The sequence below is a fragment of the Leptodactylus fuscus genome, chromosome 3 (genome assembly GCF_031893055.1).
Source record: "Leptodactylus fuscus isolate aLepFus1 chromosome 3, aLepFus1.hap2, whole genome shotgun sequence".
Classification (NCBI taxonomy): domain Eukaryota; kingdom Metazoa; phylum Chordata; class Amphibia; order Anura; family Leptodactylidae; genus Leptodactylus; species Leptodactylus fuscus.
In genome coordinates, this window is record NC_134267.1 from 12,684,126 (window position 1) to 12,697,972 (window position 13,847).

The 13,847-nt window shown below is 47.9% G+C and overlaps 1 protein-coding gene across 6 annotated transcripts in view; it reads right to left on the reverse strand.

Moving 5' to 3' along the window:
- Nucleotides 1–13,847, reverse strand: part of EML4 (EMAP like 4) — a 115,302-nt gene that overhangs the window by 50,533 nt on the left and 50,922 nt on the right. The gene's annotated exons all lie outside the window — the stretch shown is intronic.

The following is a 13,847-nucleotide window of genomic DNA, read 5'->3' on the forward strand; positions in this document are numbered from 1 at the left end:
ATATATACTGAGCTTCTGCGGGGTACGGACGGAAGAGAGACCTCAGCCCAGACCGCCGACTACATGAGTCAGGAAGATCGTGGAGAGCAAATATGGGAACGGAACACATGCAAAACGCAAAGTGTATCGTCCATGGAGGCCGGGGATGGTGGGGGTTGTGGGAGTCCAGCAGTTCTACACGGCCATGACTCCCATACGTCGCTTGTGTCATCCTCGACTATCACTATGCAGTTGACAGAGCAGTAGTAGTATAGCACAACTGCTATACAGTGGACAGAGCTGCAGTACTATAGCACAGCCACTATATAGTGTACAGAGCTGCAGTACTATAGCACAGCCACTATATAGTGTACAGAGCTGCAGTACTATAGCACAGCCACTATATAGTGTACAGAGCTGCAGTACTATAGCACAGCCGCTATACAGTGGACAGAGCTGCAGTACTATAGCACAGCCACTATATAGTGTACAGAGCTGCAGTACTATAGCACAGCCACTATATAGTGTACAGAGCTGCAGTACTATAGCCCAACCGCTATACAGTGGACAGAGCAGTAGTAGTATAACAGCTGCTATACAGTGGACAGAGCTGCAGTACTATAGCACAGCCACTATATAGTGTACAGAGCTGCAGTACTATAGCCCAACCGCTATACAGTGGACAGAGCAGTAGTAGTATAACAGCTGCTATACAGTGGACAGAGCTGCAGTACTATAGCACAGCCGCTATACAGTGGACAGAGCTGCAGTACTATAGCACAGTCGCTATGCAGTGGACAGAGCAGTAGTAGTATAACAGCTGCTATACAGTGGAGAGAGCTGCAGTACTACAGCCCAACCACTATACAGTGGACAGAGCTTTCTGCTTCTATCTCAATCTCAAGTAAATGTTCCGCAGAAGAGGCTGCCCCAGATTGTTACTGTGGCCAGGTATATACACACATAGGGTGCAGTACAGCCTTGTAAAGATACTTCAGTGTTAAACTTTAACCAGGCATGTTGATAACCTATACAAGGGGTTAACAGCTGGTGTGAACACATCCTAATACAGTGGGAATACAACTACATAGTAGAGCTGTGTTTCACTTTTGTCTTTTGCTTGTGGCAGCGCTTGCACAATTATTGTGTTGCAATAAATCAGCCCGCCTGTAGCCCTGTGTATCCAGCCTCTGTATTAAGCAATGTGGTGGAATGGGTTAAAATAGCACATTAAAGTAATGCCCTTAAAGGGTTAAACTAGAGGGAGAAGCTGAATCCAAAAACTGTTCCTGAAAGGGTCAAACAAATGCTACTGCTGCAAAAAAATAAAATAAAATAGCACCAATGGGGGGATTGTTAAGTAGGTGTCACTATACCCCCCACTGTAAAGCTGACAAAAAGTAACTCACCCCCTCCATCTTCTCCAGTTCTTTGCACCCTTTATAGGCACCATTTCACCGATTCCAGGACAGAATTATTTCTCTAGCCCCCACCATTCCTGAGCAATCTATGTTGTTAATTTAGGTGCTGGATATGCCAATTGGGTTTCTACTGTCAAGTGGGTGGTCTTAGCCAGAAGCAAGTAAGTGGGCGTGATTCAGTGCTCCCAACACTGTCAATCACCCCCACCTTGCCTGAGACCTGACAGTACAGACCTGATCAATAACAGGCACCAAAAACCAAGCACACCCGTTACTCTGGAAAGGTGGGGGCTACAGAAAAAATTCCAAGTGAACTGGAATCAGTGCAAAGGTGCCTAATGAAGGATGCAAAGAACGGAAATCGGCGGAGGTGGTGCAAGGCCCCCTTTAAGCTGTCATACTGATACTGTCTGCAGTATTTGCACCATCTTGGAAGGAATTTCACATGCTTAGATGTTTAGGTTGACAAAAAGATAAAAGATCTATCAATCACAAGCTATAATCGTAGCCGTGTTACAATGATCCAGAGGAAACCGGATTAAAGCCATCTTTAATCCGCCTGTCAATCTAACAAAGCTTTAGGGTGGGGAAAGGATTCCTTGCAACACTAGAGCGGTGCACAAAATCCCTGCCGTACAAGCAATGGTGTCAAAGACACATAGCACTCACATAGGGTTAGGCTGAGATGCTATCTGCCGTGTAGGAATGTTCTGCGCCTCTCGCTACGTGCAACCCAATGCCCCTGTCACATAGCACCCAGCTAAACCTGATCCTCGATAGGCACACTCCATAGAAGAACATGGAAAGTGATACAGAGGAGCAAACACGCTGCTCTTCAGGTACCCCGGAGGAAAACAAGTCACATGACCTGAACGGCAAGGAAGCCGCCAATTTGAGTCATGTGACCTGCATACAGTTGCTCAAGGCTGCGATCGCATGAGAACAGTGTATATACCTCCTAGAGAGAGCACATATACCCCTGGGGTACAAATTCCATAGAAGCCTGGGTATACAGATTTACCCTCTTATTCTAAGGAACGACCTCCTCAGGGAATTCCTTGACCCCACTGGATACTGACCACGTCTGACGAGGAGTCTTAAAGGGATTCTACCATTATAATCACATTTTTTTCTCATTCACACATAGGAATAGCCTTAAGAAATGCTAGTCATCTCCTACCCTTAAATGTCTCCTCAGCGCCGCCGTTCAGTAGAAATCCCGGTTTTCATCGGTATGCAAAAGAGTTCTCTCGCAGCACTGGGGGCGGTCCTCAGCGCTCAAACAGCACTGGGGGCGTCCCCAATGCTGCGAGAGAACTCTCCAGTGACGCCTCCATCTTCTTCAGGAACGCCCTCTCCCTGCGTCTTCTTGCGATGCTAGCGGTCAAACCTCTAGGCCTCGGGCAGTGTCGACTGCACATGCCTGCGGCCACAAGAATAATGGCCGCTTACACAGTAAGTAGCCATTTTCTTGTGGCCTGTGGGCATGTGCAGTCAGCTCAGGCCGAGGCCTAGAAGTTTGACTGCCAGCCGGAAGAAGAAGCAGAGAAAGGGCGTTCCTGAAGAAGATGAAGGCGTCACTGGAGAGTTCTCTTGCAGCATTGGGCCCGCCCCCAGTGCTGTTTGAGTGCTGAGGACCGCCCCCAGTGCTGCGAGAGAACTCATTTGCATACCGATGAAAACCAGATTATATACCAAACGGCGGTGCGGAGAAGACATCTAAAGGTAGGAGATGAATAGCCTATCTTAAGGCTATTCCTATGTGTCAATGAGAAAAAAATGTGATTTTAATGATAGAATCCCTTTAATAGAAATTGTCAAATCTTAACGACCTAAAATCATGAGCAAAGTTAACCAGTAAACATCCGAAATCGACCCAACCAGATCTTCATTTTTACCTCTGCAACCATTAATGAAAGTACTGTTCGTTATCTATAATTACGGATAATACACTGAATAAATCTACACTCGTGATCATGAGGCCTTAGCAGGACATCACCGATCTGTGGGGCGACATCTCACGGATGGTCACAACGTTGCAGAGAATATAAGACGTTCGCCCATTTCTATCTATATGATTAAATGATAAAACCCGAGCCGCCGTCCCCATCATATAAACGCCTTCTGTTTCCTGACAGGTATGGATATCGTATATCAGGGGCCTCCGACCACAAAGCTTGTGCAGACTCAACCACTTCTTTGCTCGGAGTCCCACACGCACTAAAGTATTTGAAGTTTTCCAGAAAAGAATGTAACAAAGGAAGGCGCTGCGAGCGGACAAGCCCCGACACCTACCGGCATCTCCTCGCCGAGCAAGACCTGGCGGTGACGGCTTTATGTATCAGGCTGCGTGAGGACGACCGCATTGGCTTGTTCACCAGAGTCCCTGGGAAAGGACTGCATGAAGAAGAGAAGAAGAAGAAAGTTCCGGGTCTTCAGCCATATGCAAAGAGTCTGCGCCGCACCTTGTACCGTACATGTAAGGCGCTGTACACATTGGCTTGGATAAAATTGAGGCGCCCATTTGGCGTAAGGCTCTAACGTCTCAATCCAGGAACACAGATTTAAGACGCCTCGGTTGCACGAAATTTGCCCCACTGTGTACAAGCATGTATATACTCAGTACACAGACATCTGACACGGGCACTGTATGGCATCCCTCACCCTCAGGGTCCGATTAGGGCCCCCCGACAAGTTTGGCGTGCCACACTGTGCACTTTCGGACCGGCTTAACACGATCGATTATGGGCCGGGATGTCTCGGGTGCAAGTTATACCCAAAATCAATGCAAGTCTCTTACCGACTCAGATTTCAATGTGGATATCTGGGACCTCCGGAGGGGTGCCGGGATTTAATTGGGCACATCTGCTGCCAGCGCTCACGGTATTAAGATCGACGGGGCAATAAATTTCCCTCTGTAGAGGAAAGTTCACTCTGAGACGTTGGACAAAACACCATTACGAGAGCCTATGGAAATCCATGCCGAGGGCAGAGCGTAACGTGAAGCCTCAGGGCCCCGGTGCAAAGTAACAGGGACCCCATGTGTGATATCTATATACTGGTATCTTCTTATGAGGAGTCGGGGCCCACTTGCAATGGTCACCTCTGCATCCCCTATAGCTATGCCCTGGGCCTTCAGGTCGTCCATATCGGACATCCAGGACCCCCACAGATCAGCTGTTCGACGAGACCGCAGTGTTTAGAGCGATACAGTCTCCTCTCTAGAATACCAAGCAAAGCGCCATCATTATATAATGGCTGTGCTTCATATTGCAGCTCAGCCCCACTCCCTTGAATGGGCCTAAGCTGCAAACAAATAATGATGAAGGAACACGACAACACCGATGCAGCTGATCTGCGGGGTGCATCGATACTCTACTGATCAGATAATCTGTCACTCCTGGACTTGCCCTTTAAGCCCATATGCACCACCCTACCAGTCAGCAAAGCGCCCTCTTCATAGTGTCCCCATTCATTTCAGTGGAGGACACGGCCTGGGAGAGGACGGCTACACCATAGTAACACGGTGCGCCAAGTAGGTGCAGAAATTCAAGAATTCATAGACCGGAACAAATATATGCTTTCAAGCAACAGGGAAAGCAGTTCCCATAACAACAGACCAAATTTTTAGTGAGCTGGCGACTGGTACTTAATAGTAGATATATAGCGAAAAGATCGGTGCAAGAAGCTCACGCCTGATATTACTCCGAGACTGATGGCCTTAAAGGGGTTATCCATTTTCTAATATTAAAGGGATATTCCCACGTCGCATACTCACCAGTCTTCACTGCTATAAAATCTTCTTTCTTTCTGATTTCTTGCATCATTTGGTGGGCGGGGTTTCACATGCAACCTGCCGTTTAGCTCTGCCCCCAAATTAGCATGTAGCTCCGCCCACCCACATTGGACTATGAAGTACAGGCAGCAGCAACTCCTTTCTGTGTTACATACAGACACTGCCTGTCTCTGCCATAATGAACACAATTGAATTAGCTAGCCTGATAACTGGGAGAACAGAAGAAATGAAAGCAGCTCCTCTATCTGATAGCAGGACCTAGGTCACATGGTGCAGACACAGGAATAGCTAGATACACAGGCTGGCTCCCGTGCCCTTAGCCCCTCCTCCCTCCCCCCTGAGAGCAGCAGATACATCATTTGACTCATGAGCAGCTAGGTCAGGGCTGTGGCCACAAAAAATTGAATAAAGTAAGATGGTGGACAAACAAAGCAGTTTTGCTGAAGCAATGTATTTAGGAAAAGTCTTACATCCACATTAACAAGCAGTATAGATAGGATCCTTGTGATGGGACAACCCCTTTAAAGGCCAATTGCTACAGCCAGGGCCACCTACAGATCAGCTGCAGCTCACAGTGATGTTTCCATGCAGGGAATCCACGCCGCTCACACGCCATATAAGTGTATACGGTACTGCAATGCTGCTCTATGGAAGCTCATCGATGGCCATCCTATAAGTCAATGACTGAACCTTCAAGAAGCCTTGGATACAGGCCATAACCCCGTTTCGGGGCGATGGTTCCTAGTTCATACAGGGTATTGGTTGGCTTCGATGGAGATTTAGTGGTGAACAATGATCGTGCCCCAGACCAATGTTATCAGCTTCATACCTATCCAACCAGTTACCCGCTCTGAACGAACAAGGTCCCAAACCGCCAAAACTGCAGTCTGCCGATGGGTGTATTTCCTTATAGGTCATTCTTTCTCATTCGGGAGGAGGGAGTGTCTTCAGGTGGACATTGCAAGTCGAGTCCGCCTGAAGACAGTCCCTCCTCCCGACTAGGCCCATTCATTCCACTCCCGGAGTGGAGTGCGCGACTGGATGTTGGTGCACTGCAATGGCATCCAGTCGCAGATACCCGTATTTTAGACCGGAACCTGAGGCGGCCTCCACCTCAGGCTCCGGTCCAAAAAATCCTGTGTGAACTTACCCTACTAAGACCATACAGCAAGTAAGAGTAGGCTTGTAAGATGCGACTAGACTTGCACAGGAGAAGTGACAAGATTACCCGAGGCTTCCTACCATCTGGAGGCTGCCACAACATCTGGACTATAAACGCCCAGGTCGTCCCTAAAGCGAGCCCTAATCATTCCCCACCATCGCTGGGGACAGACAAACCCATTCACAGCCTCCCCGAGCCTGCAGAGAGTACGGACAGCTGGAATAACAAGGCAGGTCAGTACCGTGCACCCGAGCGAGCCGACCAGAAGACTGAGCAAAGAGTCCGCATGTGCGCTGCGCAGGTGTCTACACATACCAGGCAGATACAAGAAAGCCTTGTGTGCCATGGAACATATGTGGCGGCATAGAAAGGAAATTCCACGTTCACGTTTAGGATTATTTTGCATCAAATTTGCAAAAATTTCACCCATCTGTTTGATGTAACTGGGGAAGGAATCAAGTCTTGAAAAGAAAAACATTCAAGTAAAAGTTTTGGGTTTTTTCCCCTGAGGTTCTAACGTTTTCTTTATGGTGTTCTATGCGCGGCCATAACGTGCCCAGATTGTGGCCGGAAATACCGTATCGGTTTCCGGTCTAATGACCTGCAGTTGTAGCATCAAAATCCCAATGTTGTAATTTTGACATTTGACCCATGGTCAGGATGGAATTATGGAGCATTAGCATTTATTCCGTCCGCGGGGCGTTGTTGGGGATGATGCGGAGGCACCCACGGACCCCCAAACCCCTCTTTTGTGCTGAACTCTCTCGCACGGCAGACCATGAACTCCTCCCCCCGCAGGACCCATCCAGCGCGGCACTGTAGTACCCCCGGGCCACCGAATGCCATCCCCCCGGCACCTCACTGTCTCCCCCTAATCCCTCTCCACAAAGCTGCCACGCGAGCCCCTCTCCCTCCCAGCCCCGAGTCCCTGTGCACCTCCCTAGGCCCCCAAACCCATCCCCTTGCGTCATACTTTCTGGACGCCCACCGCTGCCTCCAAGCCCTCCTCCTCCTGCTTATTCACCGCCTCCATTGTTGGCGGTTTCTACTGAAGTATGGCGTGCTACTGCGCATGCTCTAGCGCCAGCTCACAATGTTCTCTAGGGAAAAATGGCGCAGTAGCGTTTTCTATTGAAGTCACGCACATGCGCAGTAGTGCTCCCTTCAGCATGCTACGGTGCACGCTCCAGCGCCATCTTCCCGTAGAGTACATGGTGAGCTGGCACACGAGCATGCGCAATAGCACACCGGTGGGAGCACTACTGCAGTCGCTCATGACTTCAATAGAAACTGCAGACAATGGAGGCTGTGAATAAGCAGGAGGAGGAGGGCTTGGAGGCAGCGGCGGGCGTCCAGAAGATATGACGCAAGGGGTTGCACAGAACGCCCACCGTGCACCCTGGAGCTGATTTGCATATCAATTTCCACGGTAATTAACAAAAACGAGGGAGGGGTGTCTTTCTACAAACGATTAGCAGCACCTGAATAGGCTACTCAGGCATATCTTTAGCTAAAAACACGAAACTCTAGTGATAGAGCCCCTTTAAGGAGTCGAATTGGAAGCAAAATTAGCTAATAGAAAACTAAATAAATGCTACAATAAGATTTTGGGTACCCTTACTTTAACGTAAGACTATTGGATTACACAACGACTTTGGTTGTGACTTTTTGTGCAACCAAAGATCGCCCCGCGACTAATCTCAGGCCTCCTGCACACGGATGAAGTGAATTTTTAACGTGCACCAAAAAACATGTCTGGAGGTCGTCTGCGATCACGGATCCACAAAAAGACTTGTACGAACCCCTACACTCATCTGGAATAGGACGGGCTTCATAACCAGCGGTCGTTCTCTACTGCCCGGAGACACGGTGGTCAATAACTGCGGGTGTGTATAGGGGACATAAAACTGCAAACCCTCTCATTTCTATCTGCAATTGTGCACAAAAATTACAGGGGTTTGCATGAGTGAAGGGACTCGTATTGTGACCCTGAGGGTGCAACTGCTGCAACTTGTAGCCCCCTGCAAAAAACACAAAGCAGTGCTCAATCTTTTTGTGACTTGGTTGCAGGGCAATCATTGGTTGTACAAAGAAAGTTGCGGCCAAAGATGCAACATAACCGTAGCCCTTTAGTAAAAAAAAAAAAAAAAAAAAAAACGCTGACTGCAGCACATTTCATTTGGATTCGTGCCGGGAAGTCTGCTGCTGCGAGGAGAAAATATCTGGCCCTCCGGTTACAGCTTTATCTTAACCATTTGGATGATTTATAGAAGATCGCCGCTTTCTACGAACCTCCGATCAAGAAGATCACACAAAAAAAAAAAAAAAAGTCATAAAAACCTAAAATTTACAGTATTTGCTAAAAGGTCTATTGATTTTAATATAAAGGTGGTGAGGGGGGGAAAGGAGGGGGATTGGAGTCTCCAATTACCAGAAAAATACGTTCACGACTTAAAAGATGGACGGCGCACGTTTCTGCGCCTGGCGAATAAAAGTCTCGGCTGTCCACATCGCTTTAACAGATGGATTCCCCATTGTTGCAAATCTTTTATTTGGTTTCCCGGAGGAGTTTCCGCAGGTCTGATGTCTTGCCCCCCCCCTCTCCCCCCCAAAAAAAGCAGGACCGTTTAGTTAACCTTTCCCTTTCTTATAAAGACGGAAAGAAAGGAAACAGACACAAAATATACAGAGGTAAGAATGGGACAAGCAGGGTAAGACACATTGTAACGGGTCAAGTCCAAATAGGACTCTTGTAAGGGGCAACACGGTGGCTCAGTGGTTAGCACTGCAGCCTTGCAGCACTGGAGTCCTGGGTTCGAATCCCACCAGGAACAACATCTGCAAGGAGTTTGCATGTTCTCCCCGTGTTTGCATGCATTTCCTCCCATTCTACAAAGACAGACTGATAGGGAAATAAATGTACATTGTGATCTCTATAGGGGGCGCACAATCTACATTTAAAAAAAATATGATCCTTGTATGCAGCTCCTATGCAGAGCTGTGCGTCTCCATGGTAAGAGACTACGAGCAAGTCCTAAGGAGTCAAGACCTGCAACTGCAACGTCCTTCTTGCTAATACACGCAAAGAAGGTTGATACAACAATGGTTCTTCAGGTTCTAAGTTTTGCACGGGCCGAGCCAGGCCCCAAATGCCAATAACAGGTCACACCAATGGCCTTGTAGATAATTGGGTGCCATTACTTTTGCAACCACTATCCAAACTAAAAGTAGAAGCAATGATAGGCGACCCAATATAATGAACTCGGGTTTTGGAATGACATGAAATAACAGATGTGGGATATCCAGGAATATCAGCCGATGCCCTATCCATAGAATAGGCAATCCTACTGCGATTGGGGTCAGGGAAGCGAATTGGGCACACCCCTACACGGAGAGGAACCGCCAGGGGTCAGCTATGTGAAGGGACGGCTATGCTGTGTGAGTACATGGCCCGTTTACAGCTCAGTCCCATTAAAGTGATTGGGGATGAGCCGCAATACCAAGCACAGCCAACATACTAGGCACAAGTCTGAGCTTGGTCTTCAGTGAAGATGCCGAGCAGAAAACCCCTTAAACTGATGGAAGCCCCGTCCCTGGGGTCGGGCTACAACTGGTCACATGATGACATATCCTATAGCTATCTTGGAAAAAAAACTCTAAGGTCGCGTGGCACGTGGCATAAACTTTGCAATTTCGCTGTGGCAAAAATAGCGGCGTTTTACAGTCAGGGCAAACTGCCAAAACTGTTGCAATTTTGGAAATTGCAGCATGCCAATTATACCTACGGAAACGCCGGCGGTTTACCCATAGGCATAATCGAAACAAAGTCCGCAGAGGAAACCTCTACAAACTTTCTGTCTAAAGCGCTGTGGGAAGAACCATGATACGTTGCCACAGCGGTTTTTCCTTCAGCGCTTTTCTGTTGTGGGACGCCACGTGGTGCCCAAGCTTAAGGCTGAGGCCCAACGTTGCAGAAACAGCGTTTTTGTTGCAGATTTTTTAACCAAAGTCAGAAGTGGATAGGATGAAGAACTTCCGATATATTTCCCGTTCCTTTTCAATCCTTTTCAAAACGCAGCAAAATCTGCAACAAAAAACCCTGCGATTCTGCAATGTGGGGCCTCAGTCTATCTGATCGGGACGTCCTCGCCTGATCTCACTGGGAATGACCCATGCTATGTATGGGGGTTGCTCTTATTGTAATGGAGTGAAAGGGGTTGGGGAAGAAACCGCAGGATAAAGCAAGGTTACGTTAAGTCCCTGGAAACCCCTTTAAGAGAACCTCTCTGACCTCCTGATGAGTCTTACTAAATCCTTGCCTTCTCCAACTGGAGCATCTTTTCTTATGGCTGTGGTGTCACGTTCCTCTATTATTCCTCCAGGAAATCTATTAATAATCTGGACGCTACCATTCCCTTTGTTAAAGGGGTGGTGTGACACGATCAGCACTGGACACACTAACTACATCACTATATTTCTAGGAGGAGTAACAGAGGAACGTCATATCTCAGGGTTATTAGAAGTGATGCTCCAGTATTGTCATTTCATGTCTGTACTAAGACGGTCACGTCAGGAGCGGTGACAGGTCCTATATAAGGAGTATTTTTAGCCGCCCCCATACGGTATTATTTATAAAGCTGCTTTTTGTCACGTTTACAGTTACACCGCCATTAACCAGGCCGGTGACTAATCAGCCGTGTGGAGTTTCTGAATGGCGTTTGTGTGAGTACCAGCGCGCCAAACGCCACCCACCACTTCCTTCCTTTGTGTAGACCAGCGGTGCAGAATATCCTGCCTGCACAGAAGTATGCCCACATGGCCGCCCGTCTACCTAACGTCTGGTGGACATGTAAGAACACTATGGGGGGTATCAGGCAGGCGCAGCGCCTCCCATCTGTAATACAGAGAAAGGCAGCTTAGGAGGGGATTCTATCCTAAATGTAAAAAACACCAAAAAACCCCCACAAAAATCACAAACCATCAATTCTGCAAATATAGCGTGTGTCTGCAAAATTAATCCTACTAATATTATACATGTGAAAGTTTCTGTCTTTGGACGTTTGTTCCTCAATCACACAAAAGCCGCTGAATGGATTTGGATGAAATCTGGCACATAGATAGATTGTAACCTGGAGTAACAAATCGGCTACTTTTTATCCCGGTAAATGACATGGCTTCACGACTGTTATGAATTTATGTTCACATACTATATTACACTGCTCTTGCAGCAGATTATCTCAGGTCCCAGGTCTGTTATCTCTCTAGTTAAACACTCAGCTAACCCTCAGTGGATTCTGTACAAGCATTTGCATATTATCTGATCTGCTCCAGGCAACATGCTGACACATTGGATGGGAAAACACCTTCAATCCAAATTGTCAGTTTGCTACTTTTAAACATTCCGGGAAAAAGAAAATCTAATTTGTTGCAAAATTCTAAAACAATGAGAGTTATGAAGGAAGCCAGAAGTCACAGAGTTCTCCTCAAGCGGAGCTGACGGCGATCATCGGTGCCAACAACACCTCGCTCATTATATGGCGTCCAAGCGAGTTGCCGAGATGCCGGAACAATCACAGGCACAGCGTGAGGAAAAAATTCAGCAGCAGGACAGCTTAAGAGCTGCCGAAACGCCGGAGCAGGCAAACAATCAACGGCAGCAATTTGCTGAAGATAGGTGGATCATCGACGCCAACACACGCGGGCAGAGGCTAGTGGGTAATATTAGAGTGTTGGGGACCCCCCTGATCAGTAGGGGGCATCTTGCACTGAGGAGGGTTTTTGGTGCAGTGTATGACTATATACACACCAGCTTCAGCTACTCAAAAACCCACAGACGCCCCTCCCCCACCCTTGTCCAATCAGTGCTGACAATGTATGTACACACCCCTTTGGCAAGTTGAAATGATACCCACCTAGTGGTCAACTTGGGCTACTACACTCAGATCTGCGTGATCGCAGCCTCTGTCACAAACGGAGTCAGTCTGGCGCAACACGGTGGCTCAGTGGTTAGCACTGCAGCCTTACAGCACTGGAGTCCTGGGTCTGAATCCCGCCAGGAACATCATCTGCAAGGAGTTTGTATGTTCTCCCCGTGTTTGCGTCGACTTCCTCCCATTCAACAAAGACATACTGATAGGAAAAAAAAAACTGAGTCAGTCTGAAATTGGGGACAAAAAGTTCTGCAAGGACAATTTTTATTTGACAAGGGGACTCCTCGAAGGACCCCTATACAGTCAAAGGGATCCTTCCGTCAGAGAACGATCCATCTTGATTGTTTAATATGTTCCTATAACAGAACAGAAACCACCCCAATTCACACATTTCCAGGAGGAACAAGAGAGGGATGGCCGAACACTTGCTACAGAATTTGTATTTTTTCAGGGATTTTTTTGGTGCATCTGTTCACACATCAGGCCCAGGCTGCATTTTTGGTCACCATTCACTATCGGCAAGCGGAACTTTTGGAAAATTTTGCAACGTTTTATGAGAAAGCGGCGGAACATTTCACTAAATAATCTGACACACAAGGACGTCCTATCTATCCAGGAAGGACTAGAGAGGTCCAGACTCTGCACAGAGATGGCGTCGCCCCCTGCGGCCTGCTAGGGGGGCTGATTTATGACCGCGCCTTTGTCCTGTTGTCGGAGATCAGGTCTGTCATGACGTCCTCCAGAAATAAAGCTCGGAGGGTTTAAGGGATTGAGGCAGATCACAGAGCGGGTCTCTGCGGTGATGGACACCGCCACATGGGCAGACGCCACCACAATACAAGCTGTTGTGCAGATGGCGCGCTGTGTGCCGAGGCTAAAAGGTCTGCGTGATGACAGGAGCGCACACGGCCCAGGGGTCACAATAGTCGTGGAGGCGGCCATGCCACTATTAGAGCGCCCCCTGCTCTCACCCGACAGATTGAACGTTACTTGGTCGTTCCTTTGTTTTTAGGAGATAACCCACCACCAGGGGTGTCTGGCAGCCGCTCCCTCCCCTCTCCCCATTTAGGACACTTGCATGCTTGGCTATATATACAGGATCAGAGCAACAGGTCCAAAATGCAACCCCCTCCCCCCCCCCAAACCAATAACAGGGACATGTAGGGGCCTTTAATATGAACTTTGTGGTCAAATACCAGTAATAAAATGCAGAGATAATCATCTTTTTATGAATATGCAAATAGTCTAACAGGTGCACTGGGGGCGGAGCCAGATTTACATATAGAGAACTGCCAGTGCTTCTTCTAGAATTGTAGACCAATTTCAGCACATTAGCTGTGAATGACGTTACGAGTCCATGGCGGCGGCAGTGTCATCATCATAGTCATCTGTAGCCAAAGCACCCAAATCAGGCCCCGCCTCCAGTGCACACGCAGACTAATTTGCATATTTATAGTAAGCCGCTTCTCTCTGCCTGATCTCTCTTCTGATCCTATTAAAGGGTCTATTATTGAACTGGGGCTGCATTTTGGCCACTTCTGTGCCGTGGGTGGTCAATG